Source organism: Dermacentor variabilis, unplaced genomic scaffold (assembly GCF_050947875.1).
Source record: "Dermacentor variabilis isolate Ectoservices unplaced genomic scaffold, ASM5094787v1 scaffold_15, whole genome shotgun sequence".
Taxonomy (NCBI): domain Eukaryota; kingdom Metazoa; phylum Arthropoda; class Arachnida; order Ixodida; family Ixodidae; genus Dermacentor; species Dermacentor variabilis.
In genome coordinates this window covers 12,734,651-12,754,392 of record NW_027460313.1, presented here as the reverse complement: position 1 = coordinate 12,754,392, position 19,742 = coordinate 12,734,651, and the positions used below count along the sequence as shown (strand labels likewise).

The 19,742-nt window shown below is 46.3% G+C and overlaps 1 protein-coding gene across 1 annotated transcript in view; it reads right to left on the bottom strand.

The window, feature by feature from the left end:
- Window positions 1-914: 914 nt before the first annotated feature.
- The window catches only part of LOC142567907 (uncharacterized), a 121,952-nt gene continuing 103,124 nt past the window's right edge, over window positions 915-19,742 (bottom strand). The window contains exon 4 of the mRNA XM_075677998.1: window positions 915-1,215. The gene's annotated coding sequence lies outside the window, so the exon portion shown is untranslated. The remainder of the gene's footprint in view (window positions 1,216-19,742) is intronic.

Here is a 19,742-nt window from a genome sequence, read left to right as displayed (position 1 = left end):
TGCGGAACACAGGGTGTGAATTCTTCGCGCATCACTTATTGTGACACTTTCAATTTACACCTTCAGACACAACAAGCATTGCTGATCTTTGTAATGATTAATGCTATAATAACTGGTCCGCGCTTTCCACTCAGATGATGCTTCCCACATATATCAGCGTTTCATCGCATTCGCATAAAACGCGACGTACCCCACAACGCTCTTTATTACACATCCGAGCTGAAGCATAATACAGCATTCACACAATTGCATGTACAGAACGCAGAAGCGCAAATGAAAAGCAGGCCTCGTTATAGGCCAGTCTATTCTGGGTGCGCATGTCAAAAGTGCGGAACCCTAATGGACTCACTTAAGAACTGCAGGGGCTTGGGGGCTTTATGGCAGGTTTATATTTTAGGCTATACAGTATGTAAAATTTTAAAAATTGCCTGCGGCATTGTAACGCAATTCCAATCCTTCAACTGGAATAATGGTAGAGGCTGATATCTGCGCGAGAAATCAAATTCCCTAACTGACTTATTACCAAATAAATCTCTAACGAAGTTTTAACGTACTGCTTTATGCGGCACATATTTAGTTTAAGAATGGTCGCCGGCGCTATTGCAAGGCATATTCATTTTGATCGAATCCTAAGAGTGGCACCGTTGTCCAGATACCCACCGCGAAAGTTGCGCTAGTACTGCTGTGCTGCTCTTGCTTTTACTTTCTTAACACCGTTTGATGCATTTAAGCACAAGAGTACCAGAAGATCGCGGTACATGTACACGACCGCGAAGCACACCGTAATCATTTCAGCAGTTGTACTCCTTTTGCGATTGTTGATAGCAAGGCTATAGGAGAGGAGAGACTTCGGCACAGCATGAAATCATCTCTTCTCGCATAACGACAGCGTTTTAGCATAGCCGTCTCGCGAATAGACAATCAAAACCATATTTATTAATATATTAAAGAAGCAGTAGAACAAAAAGTCTTGGATCACGAAAGCAAAAGCGTCAACATAAATCTCTTGGCCACGCGCGCGTGCTCTTTCTAGGGAAAGAGTACCCCACGTGACCTCGTTCGGCAACGCTGGTTCGCTGGAGGTGCAGCAGCTGCAGCATGCGATGGACGTGGCGAAGTGATTGCTGCTCTTGGCGGTGCTGCTGCGTGCGATTCTTCGGCATCGAGCAGCCACCGCAGCGTCGCCGAAGGGCAGCACGCCGGCAGTTCCGGACACTGCGAGGGTCAAATATTAACCAACCACACCCGTGGGTCTCACATTTAGTAAAAAAAAAATATAAAAACTACTGTTCGTTGGATTACAATCTCGCTCCAGGACGGTGAAGAGTGTCGAAGTGCGCAGGCCAATTTCAGCGAATTTGGGCCGAGCAAATTCAGCGCTTTTTCCGCATGCAGGTAACCGGGAATGCGCGCATAATCGTTAACGAGCAACATGTCGTTCTAGCAGTTGACGACGATTCTCCGTCGCCCGCCATTGTTACTTAGTGTCGATGGTATTGGGCTGCTAATCACGAAATGCTAAAACATCGGTGTACTTATATTTCGGTGCACGTTAAAGAACCCCAGCTGGTCCAAATTTAGGGAGTCCCCACCTACGTCGTGCACCATAATATGATCGTGCTTTTTGCACGTAAAACCCTACATTTTTTCAACGATTCTCCCTCTGTCTTACGACCCTTGCTGCCTCATGTTTTCCTGCACTGCAGATTCTCTGGCTCGCAAGCAGTCGTTTCCAAACCCTTACCGCGGTCTAAGGAAATAGCAGGTCTTGCTAAAACAATTCGATAAACGTGCAACATTGTCCATCTTGTTTTGCAAATGTTAATCGCAAAATGTCATTAAACAAAGCTGAAACACTCACGCGCCAAGTAAAGGATAACTGAGTTCTAACGGTCGATTCCAAGTATAACGTCGCCAATGGCCGATGTGCACATACCATGCATTACCCCCTCAATGACGCCAGTGTTGCTGCTGCGTGCGATTCTCAGGCGTCCAGCAGTTTCTGCAGCTTCGCCGAAGCACAGCGTGGCCACGGCTCCTGGAACCGTGACAGCACAAAACAAGCCCTTTGTAGTCTTTGCGTGGCACTTGTATTTTGGGACAAATCCACTAACATTGCCCACGCTCACTCGAAGCGCCGTAAAGAGGCGGGTATGCAATTATAAGTTCCGGAGCAGTCGGGCGACGGCAAGAAAATAGTTCCTAGCGAAATAATCTAATTTGAACAAGAACACCCGCACCATGAAGACTACAACTCCTCGTTTATTCCAGTTGCGTCCGGCGTTCCTCAAGGGAGTGTGCTTTGTGCTTTGCTTTTTATAGTCTATAATATTGATTTGCCTGACTGCATGTCCTGCCGAATAAGACGGTTCGCCTATGATTCAGCCATTTTCCGTAAAGTTTCTACTGACTCTAACCGTGAAGGGTTCCGACCACACCGAAACGCGTTGAGTACATGGTGTTCAGACTGGTAAGTGCCCTTAAATTATGCTAAAGCTAAGTGTATGTCATTTTCACGCTCTACGTCTCGTATTGCAACGTCATACTCTCTTGATAATAAGATTCTTGAGGAGTCAATTTGCAATGTGATGCAACATGTTCGTCATCACATCATCGTTAAACTTGCATCTGTTACCCGCAAAGTTGAATAAAACACAGACTAAAGCAAGCGCGTTTACACCTAAACAAAAAAGATCCACCATATACACCGCATTAGCGATACCTCAAAGTCGAATACGCATGCGCCACCAGGGATCCGAACCAGGACACCATCTTGCGTAACTTTGAATCCTTGTAAGCGGCGCTGCTTGCTTTATCTTTACAGATTATCCCTCGCACTATAGTGGTGCATGTTTAAAGAATCGTGCCGAATTGCATCCGCTATCACTACGCCGCAAACACGCGCGCCTATCGCTCTTTCGTAAACTTCGCCATCACGAGCGTTTGGATTGATGGCTTCTTTCACTCACGCTCTGTCATTTTCTCTCGCCGACATCACCCTCTCCAAGTCAAAGCCCTGCGTGTATCACTCAGATCTTTGCGCTCAGTCATTTATATCCAGATTCATACTTCGCTAGAATAACCTACCATCAGAAATTCCCTAATCAAGTTCACCCCGACAAATTTCAACAAATCCTGCGTACGTATGGCATAATGTGATGTCTCTGTGCAATGTGAAAGTTTTTTTTTCTTTTCTTTTTGAATGAGTTTTATTCTATGTTGTGTTCCTTCGGTACCTTTGCCATCCGGTAGATATTGTTTTCGAATTATCCTGTTTGATTGCCTTTTATATATTCTGAGTTCTAGGTGCTTCAATGTTCGAATTTCTGCTAGTATACTGTTAATTTGATTTCATCCAAACTGTGATTTTGCTACACATAGTCATGTCTGCGTATTTAGTCGCGTATTTAGGCGCGTTTGTTGTATTCTTTAGAAATTGTTATAACAGTATGTTCGCGTGCCCCCCTCCCCCAATTCTAATACCCTCTTCCGCAGCGTATTCAGTGGTGTTATTGAATAAATAAATAAATAAATAAATAAATAAATAAATAAATAAATAAATAAATAAATAAATAAATAATTAAAATTTACAGAATATTTCTCTTCGTACTTATACGTAAGAATTCCTTAGGAACTCCTTAGGCGACGAACACAGACAAGAAGACGCCGCAGCAATTTTGCGTTTGCCATCTTGACTTTGTCCGACGCCCAAATGGGCTCTTTTCTCGAGTGTGTGACAACTCAACAGGGTAAACTAACGAAAACAGTAAAATATCAGTCGCTTACATTTTGACTTTTACGCATTGTTCCAATTTTATGCTTTGAAAAAACAAGACAGTGTTTTTGAACATAAGAAAACGTCAGCAGTACTGCGGGACTACTTCCTGCAGCGCTGCAAAAGTCCCGATTTGGATCCGTCCCTTACAAAAATTTTTATAGAAAGTCCATAGGCAGTCTATAGACATTTGTCTATGAAGTCTATAGACTGTCTATAGACATTTCTTTAGACTAGTCTATAGACAGTCTATAGACTTATGGCCATACACTTTTTATAGACTAGTCTATAAAAAGTCTGAGTCTATAGACTGTCTATAGACATTTCTTTAGACTAGTCTATAGACAGTCTATAGACTTATGGCCATACACTTTTTATAGACTAGTCTATAAAAAGTCTGAGTCTATAGACTGTCTATACACAGTCTATAGACAGTCTATAGACTTATGGCCATACTTTTTATAGACTAGTCTATAAAAAGTCTGAGTCTATAGATTGTCTATAGACTGTCTATAGACTTATGGCCATACACTTTTTATAGACTAGTCTATAAGAAGTCTGAGTCTATAGACTGTCTATAGACGGTCTATAGACTTATGGCCATACACTTTTTATAGACTAGTCTATAAAATGTCTGAGTCTATAGACTGTCTATACACTGCCTATAGACAGTCTAGAGACTTATGGCCATACACTTTTTATAGACTAGTCTATAAGAAGTCTGAGTCTATAGACTGTGTATAGACTGTCTATGGACAAGTGTATAGGCTTACAGTTCTACTTTTGTAGACTGAAGTCTATAGAATGTCTACAGATGAGATTTGTCCGTAGACATTTTATACACTTCAGTCTACAAAAGTAGAACTATATATACAGTTCTACTTTTGTAGACTGAAGTCTATGGAATGTTTATATACAAATGTATATAGATAGTCTATAGACATTCTATAGACTTCAGTCTACAAAAACAGAACTTTATAGTCCGATACACTTTTTTTCTATGACATTCTGCAGACATTTGTTAACAAATATGAATTTTTAAAAATCTTTAGGCAATCTATATACACAGATATCTTATAGACAAGTCTACAAAGAGTGTATAAGGCCATAACTCCATAGCGGCTATCTACAAGTTAGTTTACATTTTTGTTTACATGCGGTAGCAAAAAGTATTGAATGTATTTATGCATGTGCACCTGTTCCTTTTCATCTAAACTTATGCATTACCGTTAGTAGATTAATAATGCTTCTGAACCAGCTGTACTTTCATATATGTTGCACAAACAGAAAGAATTTATATAGTGCTGAATCATGCAGTGCGAAAAATAATACAAATGCACCAGCAATGCATTCACCGTTTTTATTGCTCGAAATAATAGATGAATTCCTTAAATTCATGTCGTATGCTATTATGGAAACAGATTAAATATTTACACTACTCCTTGGCAAGCATGGTCGCCAGGCTGGCCTTGACCTTTGTGTCATTAGTCCCAAAGGTGCTGCAGGTGTATGCTGCAAATAAGTAGATGCAGCAATATGAGGCAAAAATAACAAGTGTATATTCTTTGTGTGTCCATTAAGCAGCTTAATATATTTGCTCAAACCATCTAAGTCAATACTTAATGCGGTTTAACTATGACTAATGGCTGCTTGTCAATACAAATCAGCACGTTTATGCAATGTTTTATTGCATGGTATCGTGAACAATTAAACAGTCACAACTGCTGCTCGTGCCAGCAACAGTATGTTCCCTTTTATGACAAGTTCATATATGATGCATTATTGTACTTATCCCAAATGGTCTCTATATTTATTGCTGAAACGTTACCCAGTTGGGCTGTCTGTACTTTTTTTTTTGGCTGGTAGTTAAGTATGCCCGTGCAGAGGGATATTTTCAGAAGACGTGACTGGAATATTCACAGTATCATGCCTAAGATTGTAATTTATTTTGCTTAATACACATTTAAATGTCTTTCTCATACTTTTAAATGAATGGGTGATTGGCCATAACTTCAACGGAAAGCAGATGGGCTGATTGTATCGATATGGTCACTTAATTTGTTACAGGTAATGAGGCCTCTTGGGCGTGCTAACAGGTTTCCAAGTTAGGTATACCACATGAGCACCCGCAATACCACACGAGCACTTTGTGTCATGGCACGACAGATATGCACCTCCTAGGAAACAGAACTGATAGTATAGTTCGAATGAATTCTATTACAGTAAATTATTTAAGGTGCTTTGAAAGATGAAAATTTTTTCTAGGCTATCGAGGTTCAGGACGTTTAGTTAACGCAAAAAAAAACACATATTGAGTAAGAAATGCCTTGTCAGTAAGCTTGACTTTCTTTTACTTTTCAATAAATGGAACCAATTTCCTTAAATTTTTATCAGGTGAAACGTTTTAAAAATATATTTAACTCAGAGATTCTCTGGAAACTTTGTATGACATATAACAAGACAGCATACCTATGTGGCCATTTTAAAATTTCCCGATCTTTTTCCAAGCCTTCCCTGGCTGTTTTCATGAAAATTTTCTGGCAATGTAAGACGCCTGCAGCTTAAGTGTAATAAAAAAAATATTGTGGTTTAATGCTTGCCAAGTACTGCCAGTCCATAATATTTAGATAAAACGAATAACACGTCAGTCACTTGACATGCAGTATTAGATTCAACTGACTTGAATCCCTTGATTAATAAAGCTGACAAGGGCTTCGGCAAGTTCGTAATTGATGGCCACACGAGTACAGCACGGAATACACAGAGACACACGTAAAGCAAATGCAACAATGTGAGGAAAAACTATACAATGAGTTATACAATTAGTTATTTTTACCGTTCAATAGTAGTTTTCAATATAATTTGCTCTCATCACTTATGCCTCTAGTTAACTTTGTTGACCTCTGACTAAAGACTACATGGCAATATTAATCAGTACCATTATGATGTTTCGTTATACTACAGTATGATAAGCAGTTAGACAACCGTAATGGTCGCCGGTGCCAGCAACGGTACGTTTCGTTTTAAGACAGGTTCATGTGACACACAGTGTACTTATAAAAATAAAAGAAATGCGAGAATCCTAAACGATTCCTATAATAATACTTGTTGAAACAAAGATACCCGGCTGGACTGTGCACATTTTTCAGGTGTTAATGCAATATGCCCGTGCCGAACGAACATGCTCAGCATACTGACTGCAGTTTTGAACAATCACGTTAAGATTTGCAATTTATTTCCGCTTAGAACAGTCTGCAATGTCTCTTTTCTCATACTTCGAGATGAATACATTTGCCACACTTTCAGTAGAATGCACATGAATGGGGGCGTACTGATCAGGTTACTTATCAACTAAAACATGTTACGATCTCTTAGGTGTGTTGATAAGGGTAGAACAAATGCAATGCCCACTGAATTATTTGAATAATCTGTGCGTTATCTACTTAGAAAAGATCACCAAATTGATAATCTGGCTCTTTTTTCTTTTGTACAGCGCATATTGTATGCAGTCTGTCCAAGACGACGGCCCTACATGCAACAGTAATGAAAACCGGAACACTTATTACGCACGACAATGGCTTCATACCATGCACGATTAGCACAATGCGAATCTGCGCCCGCAGCTGCCTTGTGATTAAGAGCACGTAAACTGCAGAACGCCGAAGCATCGGAAGCCGCTTAACGCTTTTCATATAGCTCGAAAGATAACTTCTGCTGCTAAATTGTTTAAAAAAAGAGACAAAAGACAAATCTTCCAACTACAGTCAAACGCAATGCCTTCAGTTTGAAACGTGTAAAGGTGTTCCCGGAGCGACTATTTTATTGTTCTCTAATTTTTTCGGCTAAGTTGCGAAGCTGCAAGTGACTTAGCTTATCGCAGGTTTCATGCTCCAAAAGCGTTTGTGGTTGCATATAAATAGATTGGGTGAATCTAGAGATTTCTACTAGATATTTCTTCAAGTCTCGTGTTTTGCTTGCTGTAACTTCCCAAAATTATTTAGATTGGTTGCCAGGAACCTTAAAAATACTGCTACTATTAAACTATGCGAAAACGGCAGCGCACACACTGCTGATGCATGCCCCGCAAACACGGCCTTTCATCCGAGTACGCTAGCAGTTATTCAACTATGCCTGTCTGTTTGAAAATTCTTGATGCTAACACAATTTCGAGATATATACGTAAAGCGTGTCACGAGAATTTCACTACACATACGGTGCAGCATTCATCGCGGCCGGATCAAGCGCCACTAAATGAGATCTACCACACTGGCTGCCCAACACACACAATCCGCTTAGTGGTAGCTCAGTATCAAGTTAAAACATGGTGTACTTCCTTTTTTACGCACCTAAGCTATAATGATAAAATCAACAAGCACGAGCGATCGCTCGCCGTAAAACATTCCGTATAGTAGAAGCGAGAACAAGAGCGCGTTATCAAACCATGTCAACGACAAACCGACACTATGCCCGAGTCGCCTGCGCTACATGCAGCCGGTTCGCGCTACGAAATGCGCTCACATAATCATGAGGTATTGACGCAAAACGTCTTTGATAAAGCTTACCATTCAGTGTAGTTGACGTGTGATGCCACAAAGAAGACACGCATACACAGACACCAACGTTCAGGGAGACACCGCACACCGGCACAACCGTTTACGTGCCTGGCGCACTCGTTGAGACGGCGCAACGCCGCGCATGCGCAAGAGCTCCGAGCATGCGCAGGAGCTCCGCGCGGGAGGGCGTGCGCGCTCGGAGGAGTGTGAGCGCCTTTTCCTCCTTCATTTTTTTCTTTGTCTCTTTCTCTCTCTCTGCGCGCCATGCGCGCCGGAACGGGCGGCTTTTCTTTTCCGTTATGCATTTTTTTCGTGGACGAAGGATATGCGCTGGCAGGTTGTATGACAAACGCTGTGGGCTATCGTATGAGACTGGAACGCTAACATGAATGCGCTGTTTGTAAAAGCCGTTACGGGCCCTTCAGACGTTTTAGACGCATTATTGCCAGAGTCGATGAGTAATACAGCGTATTTGTAGCATATCTTCCAGCGTACCGCGAAATGTGATGCCCGCACGTATGTTAGTGCTAATTTTCTGTTCGGATGATAGGTCAAAGCAATCAGTACAGCATTGAGGTACTCATATGCGTGGCTGCGCAGTCATACCGCCGGCGAAATACTGGGTGGGCTCAGAGAATTTGGCACCTATTTTAAGTGAATGAGAAACTTTGATGAGTTTATAGTGCAGGATATCAGGCAACAAAAGTCGCCCGATGTTAGTGACGCAGCCGAGATATGAAGACAATGTGAAAAGTATCCGAGAATCGGACGGCACACAACGCGAACACCACATGCGCGACATCGGTTCATGGCACATTCACAAAGTCCGCGTTGTCAGCTACAAACATTACGAGTGTCTTTGCTGTTAGCTTGATGCCTGTTTCGAATCCACTTGTATCTGAAGCTAGCGTTCATAACATATATTTTAACAATTGGATCGGCGTTTTGCTTCCGTTATTCTACTGCCGCAAAAGTGATGCGACAACTGTGAAGACTGTCTTGGGATTGCCGAGAGCGACTACGTAGATCATATGTGGTCAACAAATGCGGAGGTATACACTATGTGTATACTAAAGTCTACAAATAGGCTTTACAGCAATCTCAGCAGTATACAACTTTAGTGGCTTATATCAAATGCAGCTATGTATTATCCACCGGTACCTACGCTTGGTTACAGCGTACACGGGTTGGGCCCAGATTAACGATGTTTGTCTATTGTTAATCTATAGACATGCAAGACCACGACAACTCAGAGCTGGTGAATTCACCACCTGGTCTGCGGGCTTTCCCCACTTATTCGCCACTTTCGCCACATCTTCACCATCTGACCTTCACCACCTGGTATTCGCGAAGTGTACGTCCGGGAAGCAGCCAGGTTTAGGGCCTTCGGGTGCCTGAAAGACCTTGGTGACTCGGACGGTGCCTGCTCCGCCGCGATCCTCGTTCGGTGCAGCTGCACCGAACGCAGACTAGCAGTCTGCACGGTTTGGCCGCCGCGCCGGGGTTGTGGTGCCGTCGTGCATGAACCAGTGCCATATCATCGCGTTCGCAGAGGGCAGGGGGTATGGGAAATCGGAATTACATATTATCGACTTTCTTCTATAGACATTCAATACACCAGGAGTAGAGAAAAAAATAGAAACCTTGTCGACTATTGTCCATAATATAGAGAGTCAACAGACAAAGTATGGACAAAAATAAATAGAAACTGTATCGGCTTTCGTCTACAGGTAGTCCATATAGAGGGGAAGTAGACAAAGAAGAAACAAACTCCTTATCGAATTTTTTCTATAGACCGTCTATAGACTGCGTGTAGACAAAAAGAAATAGAAATCTTATCGACTTTCGTCTACAGAAAGTCTATAGACAAAGTATGGACAAAAATAGATAGAGACTGTATCCACTTTCGTCTGTAGGTATTCTATAGAGGGGAAGCAGATAAAAAGGAAACAAACACCTTATCGACTTTTTTCTATAGACCGTCTATAGACTGCGAATAGACAAAAATAAATAGAAACCCTATCGACTTTCGTCTATAGAAAGTCTATAGACAAAGTATGGACAAAAATAGATAGAGACTGTGTCGACTTTCGTCTGTAGGTATTCTATAGAGGGGAAGCAGACAAAAAAGAAACAAACACCTTATCGACTTTTTTCTATAGACCGTCTATAGACTGCGAGTAGACAAAAAGAAACAGAAACCCTATCGACTTTCGTCTATAGAAAGTCTATAGACAAAGTATGGACAAAAATAGATAGAGGCTGTATCCACTTTCGTCTGTAGGTATTCTATAGAGGGGAAGCAGATAAAAAGGAAACAAACACCTTATCGACTTTTTTCTATAGACCGTCTATAGACTGCGAATAGACAAAAATAAATAGAAACCCTATCGACTTTCGTCTATAGAAAGTCTATAGACAAAGTATGGACAAAAATAGATAGAGACTGTGTCGACTTTCGTCTGTAGGTATTCTATAGAGGGGAAGCAGACAAAAAAGAAACAAACACCTTATCGACTTTTTCTATAGACCGTCTATAGACAGCGAGTAGACAAAAAGAAATAGAAACCCTATCGACTTTCGTCTATAGAAAGTCTATAGACAAAGTATGGACAAAAATAGATAGAGACTGTGTCGACTTTCGTCTGTAGGTATTCTATAGAGGGGAAGCAGACAAAAAAGAAACAAACACCTTATCGACTTTTTTCTATAGACCGTCTATAGACTGCGAGTAGACAAAAAGAAATAGAAACCCTATCGACTTTCGTCTATAGAAAGTCTATAGACAAAGTATGGACAAAAATAGATAGCGACTGTATCCGCTTTCGTCTGTAGGTATTCTATAGAGGGGAAGCAGATAAAAAGGAAACAAACACCTTATCCACTTTTTTCTATAGACCGTCCATAGACTGCGAATAGACAAAAAGAAATAGAAACCCTATCGACTTTCGTCTATAGAAAGTCTAAAGCCAAAGTATGGACAAAAATAGATAGAGACTGTGTCGACTTTCGTCTGTAGGTATTCTATAGAGGGGAAGCAGACAAAAAGGAAACAAACACCTTATCGACTTTTTTCTATAGACCGTCTATAGACTGCGAATAGACAAAAAAAAAGAAACTTTATCGACTTTCGTCTATAGACAGTCTATAGACTTTATATCAACAAAAGTCCAAATCTATAGAAAGGAAAGGTCGTCTATGAAAAGTCTATAGACTTTCTATAGACAGTCTAAAGTCATTTTTGTAAGGGGTAGCCTTCGCTTTCGCGCCGAAAATAGTTGTCCACGAAGACAAAGCTGCTGGAATTATTTTTTTTTCTTATCGTGCAGACCGGCGTTCACTCAAAGGGAGAAACATATCTAAAGAAGGCGTATATTGACTGGACAAGCAGGTACTTTTTCGATTTAAGGTTTGTTTGTCGAACAGTGAGAATGACTTATATAGACTCTCTGTAACGCGCCGTCGTTGCTTAGTGGCTATGGTATTGCGCTCCAAAGCAGGAGATCGCGGGAACGAATCCCGACCAGGGTGGGCGCGTTTGGATGGGTGCGAAACGCGAAAAAACCCGAACAGTTAGGCTTAGCTGCACGTTAAAGACCACCAGGAGGTGAAAATTATTCCGAAGTCCCCCACTATGGCGTGCGTCATAATAAGATCGTGGTTCTGCCATGTAAAACGCCATATTAAAAAAAACATGAAGAATATTCTCTAACGAAAGCACCAAATCCTAAATATATACTTGAACGCTTGAAATGCCTCTAAATTTTTCCTGATGAGTAGAGGCCTTTTAATCCAAATAATCCAAACAAGGTGCCTCTTATGGTACACTCTGGTGGTTCCTACGACGCTCCAAGCTGGTTTACAGCGATGCGGAGCCCTCTCGCGATTCGAGCCGTAGAAATACTGCCCCACCCGAACGTGCGAGCTACTGCCAGAGCCATCAGAGTAGCCACGTGATCCAGCTTCCCTAGGATCTCGGTAGCGCTGTCGTGTGGAAAACATACAGCACCGCCTCCTAACGCTCTCTGCTTGAGCGCGGCGCTCTGAATACACCACGCGAATGTGTTCAGAACGCCTGATTTCAACCAGCCGAAGGGAAACTGCATCCCGAGAGCGCCCCAAAGAGGCCACTCCCCTGTCAAGTCAATAAAGAAATATCACGTGACACACTGTACTATGGGCGCCTATCAAATCACGTTGACGGCAGCTCAGCTATTAACACTGATGGCGAATGAAGAAACAACTTGCCATCACTCGGCAGGGGCAGGGACTTTGGTGCCGGGGCCAGAAGCACGGCAGGATGCTGGAGTTGCCACCTGCTGCTCCTGCTGATACCAGAAGGCAGCCCGACATGGCGTCAGGGTGGCTATTGCGCTGGCAGACGTGGCCAGGAAACCTGCTGCTCTCCTTGTGGCGCCCGGGCAGCCGGAGTGAAAACTGGTTGGCCGATGCACGCTGCGTAGCCCCGCCAGCATAAAGTCGGCTTCTATGTTTGGTCCCTTTGCGCAACTACACAATGAAACAGCCATTTACATAAAATTATATTGTCGTTCATCTAAATGATTCAGTTAGCTACCAGGGACGCTATAACGTAAAATTATCTGAAACTTTTTTAATCCAATTTTGAAATCAGCCCTCCGCGATCGGTCAAACACTCTTTTGGACCACCCCCGCTTAACCTGTCTGTCACGCGACTTCACGAAAACCGCGATGGCTCCCCATCTGATATGACGTGCACACACTGATTATGCATAATTTGACCGAACAAAAGAAAAATTGTAACTTCCGATTCGACGGCTTTTCGCCATTAGCACTCGGCTATTCGTCAAAAGTGTTCTGGCTTCACCTTCTTCACCCGCTTGTCACGCAGCGTCACAAAACCGCAAGAACTCACCGCGTCAAAGTGACGTGCATGAGTTAAAAATGCAATAATATGGCGAACAAAGGTGAATTTTCTTCTGAATAGCCGCAGCCTGCCTCGTTAACAAAAGAATAAAAGATGGCTGCTGCCGATCCTTCAGGCACTGGCTACTCGCACCTGCCAGAGACCATGGTTTTTTTCGCGTATAATAAACTGCTTGCGTGGTCGTGTAACCTTTTTGAGCACTTTCGGCACGTTTACGATCCCACTGTTCCAGCTCTTCTTTGTTGAGGATTCGTTCGAGTGGCCTTCTTAACCTTCACTTGCACGACGCCGCGATTTTCGACCAGCCACCGCAAGCTAAGCAAGAGAAAGCGGACCAATCGCAGACGCCGACACCACCCTCTTCATCTGGTTATTTCTTTCAGAGCGGTGGCTCGGTCCCATCGAAGCGCTGTCCACTTGAGCGTGCTCCTCGCTTCCTGCCAGAGACGTTCCCGGACACTCGAAGCGAGCGGTCGCATCGCCCCTCGCTCCGACGACTACGGCTCGCCCGCCACTACTCGCGCGCGCACGTCTCCGCCTTTCGACCGCGCTCATGAGCGCAGCCCTTTTCAGGGCTCGCACGGCCGCTGGCACGACCTACTGAGCCACGCTTCCGCACGGAGGCCCCATCTCTTATGGGTGACCCTCTGAAGAAGCAGCAGAGGAAGAGGCCGAAGAAGCCATCTCCTGGCTTCGGCGACTCGGAGTCCCGACGAGCCCTGCAGCACCACCCGCGTGGACGGCAGCCGCGCACCGGCGCATCGCCTCCTGCCTTGCGATGCAAGCGCGGGCTGAAGGCACGTACGCTGCGTGCACTGTCGGCCGACTCGGCGAGCTCCACGCCGTCATGCCCACCTTCGCAGGGGAGTGCGACGCCATCCGCGCGCGTTCCAATACCGCTGGATACTTCCTTCCGCACGTTTCATTTTGATGTGCCGGAGACTGCTCCCAGCGGCCACCACGCCGCACAGTCCGCCTCAACGGACACCACCTCAGAGGCCCCCACTTCGGCTGCCTCCACCGACGACGATGCCAGCTGCCCGTCGACCGGCGACACCGACGAGAGTGCCGGCACCTTCTTCTTGCCAACCGCAAGCATGATTGGTGCCGACACTACGTCCTCCCGCACGGACGCGACCACCTCGCCCGAGGCAAGTCCTGTCCGGCCGGATTTTCCATCATTGTCGTCGCCGACGGCCTGCTCATCGCCCCCGCTCACCAACACCAAGCCCACCGAACCTGCGGCGGACGAGGGATCGCTCCCAGCGGCGGTGGCCGCTCCCGTCGATGCCGACCCAGCTGATGGCCCCTCGTCCTACGAGAGCCGGGCGAGAGCGCCTACCCCTGCCCCAGTACCTGAGGGAACAGGGGAGCTCAACCCGCGGAACTCCCCGCAGCTGCTCGAGGCAGCCAAAAACGCCCAACCCTGCCAGCCCGCAGCGTTACAGTCGGAGAAGCCCGCAAGAAGGAGACGCCGTTTTCGACGGTTCGTCGACTTCGAGCCGCATTCCCCACCCGCTGACGACGGTGTCGCTCACGATACCTCAGTCACGGTTCTATACCGTCCCACCGGGAGCAAAGCAACGTTCCTGGCACTCTCGCGGGATACTATCACGGCCCAACTCTCCTGTGTTCCAGGTGTGAGATGCGTTCGCGTGAACTTTCGTCGCAATGTGGTGGCTGCGGATGTGGCGCGCGGTGCCGACTTGGCGCCCCTCCTCGCAGTGTGCGACATCAGTGACGTGGCGGTGCGCTCGAAGGCACTGCACAGCAACTCCTGTGTGGGTGTCATTTATGGGGTCGACCCATCCTTCGACGCCCGCACTGTGAAGGAAAACATCGAAGCCCCCGTCGCGGTGCTGTCATTTTCACGGAGTGGCGCTAGCGTCACTGTTACCTTCGCCGGGAGCGTCGTACACACAAACGTGCGACTCTTCAAGCAGCACCGCGCGGTTCGTGCCCGTCTGCCTAGACCACTACAATGTGACCGCTGCGGCGTTTTCGGCCACGCCGGCGCCACCTGCTTCCGCGATGCCCGCGGCCTTCGCTGCGGTGAGTCGCACGCCACAGGAGACTGCCCCGCCGAAAAGCCACGCTGCTTAAAGGGGTTGGGACACCAAATTTTGAGGCTATAAAAAGCATGTTGTAGGCTGCTTCCGTATGCAAGGACACCCAGAACGAGGTATTGGACTCTGCAAACATTTCAAAATAATTTTAATTCAGCTCCAAAAAGTCGTTAAAAACTCTTTCTCGTAGTCGAGACCCATCGCTAGCGCGGCAGTTATTACGTCACAGAGGAGGAACGAAAATATTGACGTCATAGCACACTAGCACAAAAACGTGACGTATGATGAGTAGCGATGAAATGCCGATTACGGAGCCTGCTGAGCCGAGCGACCGAGCATAGCCTCCACTATGACCGAGCTACAGGCATATAGAAATCCTTTCTTAATGCAAAGAAAGCGTGCAGACACGGACACAGGAGGAGAGAAGTAGACAACACGAACGCCGCACGGCGGCCCGCGAATGGCAAACTGCGTGCGGCGAGTTGCCGTGCGTGAGTGTAACACTCCGAAAGCGACCAGCGCGGCGTTCGTGTTGTCCGCTTCTCTCCTCGCATAGTCGCATAGTTCTGCAGCTCGGAGCGGTCTCTCGTTCGCTTGGCCTTTCTGGATGTGAGGGCCCGTCCACGTTGCCGGCACGGAAACTCGCCGCACGCTGTTTGCCGTTCGCGGGCGCCCGTGCGACGGCGGTTTTGCTCGCGAACGGCGAGATTTCCTTGCCGTAGAGAGGACGGGCCCGGGACCCATTTGTGCGGCAGCCGTACGGCGAAGCGGCCAATCAGCGACCGAGGAGTGGTCAATCTGACACCGAAGGCAGCTTCACCGCCTCTCATCGTTCAGCGCCGCCGATATCGTCGCTAGGCCTTTTCCGGTTCACTCAAAGCTAAACGGCGCTTCGGAATGAATCACCGACTCTCACAAGCCGCAATAATTTCTTACCGTTGTTGTCGCTCTTCGCAATAATTATAATAATCGTGACATGCACTTCGAATCACCAATTGTTGACCTCTGCTAGCAGAGCACGCGTATGCGCGAGCAGACGACGCAGCATAGTTTTACGTCACTATTTTTTGTGGCCCACGTGAGCAAGCCATGTTGCGTTTCCTCCTCTGTGACGTCATAGCATCGCCCGGAGCCCAGAAACCGAAACCGAAATCGCTCGGTATAATAATGCTATTATTAAATTATTTATCTGATATATATGAATCCCGCTGTGTGTATCGTGCTCCCTGAAGCATGACGCAACGTTTGAATCAACAAACGCATGAACGAAAATTTTGATGTCTCCACCCCTTTAATTTGCGGTGGCCGTCACCCCTCAACTGAACCGAGCTGTCCTGAGTGGCAGCGCGAGAGAAGGGCGGCCGTGTTGCTGTCTTCGTCTCAGCGGCCCCTGTCGCGCAAAAAAGCGCTTGAACTAGCCGGCGCCGCACCGACCGAGCCGCGTACGGCCGCTCCGTCTACGTCTGCTAGCTCCCCGCAGGGCCGATCGTACAGTGACGCCCTGCGCGGCCGCAACAACCAGACAGCCGCAGCTGAGCCGTCATGCGGCCCTCCAACCGCTGCGAACAGCGACCCCAGAGACGCGCTAATAGCCGCTCTCGCTGCTGCACTCCGGGCCCTGCTCGTCCAGTGCCCAGCCATCGACGGCAACGTTCGTCAAATGTGTGACGCGGCTCTCGCCGCGCAGGAAGCACTGCTCCGTCACGACTAGGCGCGTCACCGCGCCTCATAGGCGAAGGCCACCGACTTGCCCGCGCACGGCGTTCTAGCCGCCGCCCCTCTTTCACCCCTCTATCTATTCCCGTTCCCCCCTGTGCAGCGCGGTTGAGGTGCCCTCAACTGAGAGGCAGTTACTGCGCTGCACTTTACCCCAATTTTCTCCTTCCATAAACAAGAATCTCTATCTCTCCTGCCAGCCAATTACAAGTGAAACACTTGAACGTAGGCAATATTATTCATTTCGAAAGCAAAGAAAAGTAGGAGTGTTTGATTGGGCTGTTCAGGCAGCGCTGCGGGTCACCGCGTGATGCTTACGTCAGCGGTTGCGCAAACTTGACGTCAGAAGGTTGGAATAAAAACATATTGGAACAGTTTTACGTTATAGGGCGCCAGGTCATTTTTTTTTCTTGGCGTGGGTTGGGCGGGAGTTAGGTGTCGGAACTGCAATTCAATGATGAGTCGCATTACTCTGGCAACAATTTTATCGCCGGGGGTTATTTACCGTGCTCCGAATCCATCTTGCACGAGCGATTTTAATACCGCCCCCGATAGAAATTTGCCCCCCCCCCCCCCCCCGCTGGTCTGGGACCTAACACATGACCTCGACCTCTAGAGAGCGACAGAATGGCTACTGCAGGGCTCCCATGGCTGCTTATTACCTCATCAAATTTTAGTTTCTACAATTATTCAGTCTTTATTAAAAACGTAGAACCGCGGCCACTGCGTGCACAAAATATGCGCTCAAAAGATGGATACAAGGGTGCACACGGAGGCACTTCTTCGATTATACGTTTCTTGTGGTTTAATATTTGTAAAATTTATATCTGTAAAACGTACTTACAATTACCTACGCGAAGACTCCAACGTTAGGATTAAAATGAATAAAAAAATATACAGGGCTGACCGTTCCATTCTTATTGATGAATATTGTGAGGAGGTTTTCAATCCAGACTGATAAAGGACAGAAAGACAGCATGGCCCATCTTATACTCAGTATGAAGATATCCCGTGACGTAGCGTGCTATCTGCGTGTATGAAATAATATTGATAGCACGGCAGCTACATTCACTCACAGCGAATGAATAAACATCACTTGCCAGGGCTCTGCAGCAGCGCAGCCTTTCGTGCCGGAGCCAGAAGCACGGTAGGATGCTGCAGTTGCTAGGTGCTGCTGCTGTCCCCAGAGTGCAGCTTGACATGGCGTCATGGTGGCACATGCGCTGGAAGGCGTGGCCAGGAGACCTGCTGCAGTCCTTGTGGCGCCCAGGCAGCCGGAGGGATAACGGGTCGGTGGAAGCCCACTGCGCAGCCCCGCCAGCACGACGTCGGATGGAGAGCGAAACCGGACGGCGGACCCCATCAATGCTCCGTTGACGTCTTGCGTGATGGTGCCTTCGCATCCGGGAACGCGTGAAGAACTTCAGAGCGGCTGAAGGGGACATCGTGTCCGAGGTGCTCGCTCGGTTGGCTGGTTGCTCTCGTGCAGCGTCTCGTGCAGCGTCTCGTGCAGCGTCGAACGCGGAAGGACGCTATGTCTTCGTCTTTTACTCGCACGTGATCCTCGCACACAGGCGATGGGCATCACTATGAACATGCTTATTAATACGAAAATGGAATGTGTTTATTGTCACGGACATCCACACAGAGGTACGATAGTTCTATACACACTTAACTTGTGTAAAAGTGGCACTTTCGCGGACTCATTTGATATATGGCGGCCGGCTTCTCGGAACGATGTTCATGTTTTTACGTTTGCGCGCCGCAGCAGAGGGAGCAGTAGTTTGCAAGTACGGTCCTTTTATCGACAGTCATGGTGGCGTTTTTTGTCATTGAATTGACAGGCTGTTCTGCTTAGGTTTAGTTCGTAAGGAAGAAAACAAAGGTAGCTGTACGAAAAAGCTAATCAAGAAGAAAGCCAGAAATGAAGGAGACGAGATACAGGGAACGTAATGCATGGCAGAATTCAATCATTGTCTCCGCCTCTGATGCCGACGTAATACGACCGTGCGCGAGAGGTCTCGGTAATCAGACAATGATGTCGCTGCCAATCCAGAAAGGCAATGTTACTTACAGTGTATATTGACATCATTTTAAAATATGTGCTAGTGCATCTCAAGTGCACCGCTTTCATCCGTTACTTGCTTAGAATTATATTAAACATGTGAGGCAGAAAAGAAAATAACCAAAAAAATACGGCAGTACCTATTTATTTATTTAGTTATTTCTTTATTTATTTAATTTATTTATTTCGATAGTACGCGGTTAAGGCTAGATGCGCTCGGCGTTTTATATGAATGCGCAGAAAGAGACAACATTCGAGCGTGCTGAGTGCGAGAACCAACAACAGCAAGCGTCTCCTTCCTCTTCGTCTTCTGCTGGCGCCCGTATTTCTCAGTGCAAATTGTTTATTTCCACAAAATTGCGGAAATAATTCGCATTCGTTAAAAGTACAGAGTTTGAACGGTTGTTCGAGCGTCCCGTAACCCCTATTTGATGTCTCAGTGCGAGGTTCTGCTTCTTAGCCCTTAGACGCGTGTTTGCTTTCCTTCCGCAGGGGCGGAAGCCCGATCAGGGTTAAATGAATAAGACACCAGCACTTTCAAAGCATCAGTGGCGTGGTCGAAAAGGAAAACAAAGTGTTGAAGTCACTCGGCAACCGTTCCTCATGTCACCTCTCCTACCCCCTTCGTTTTTCGACTGTTGAAACTGGCAAGTTGAACGAA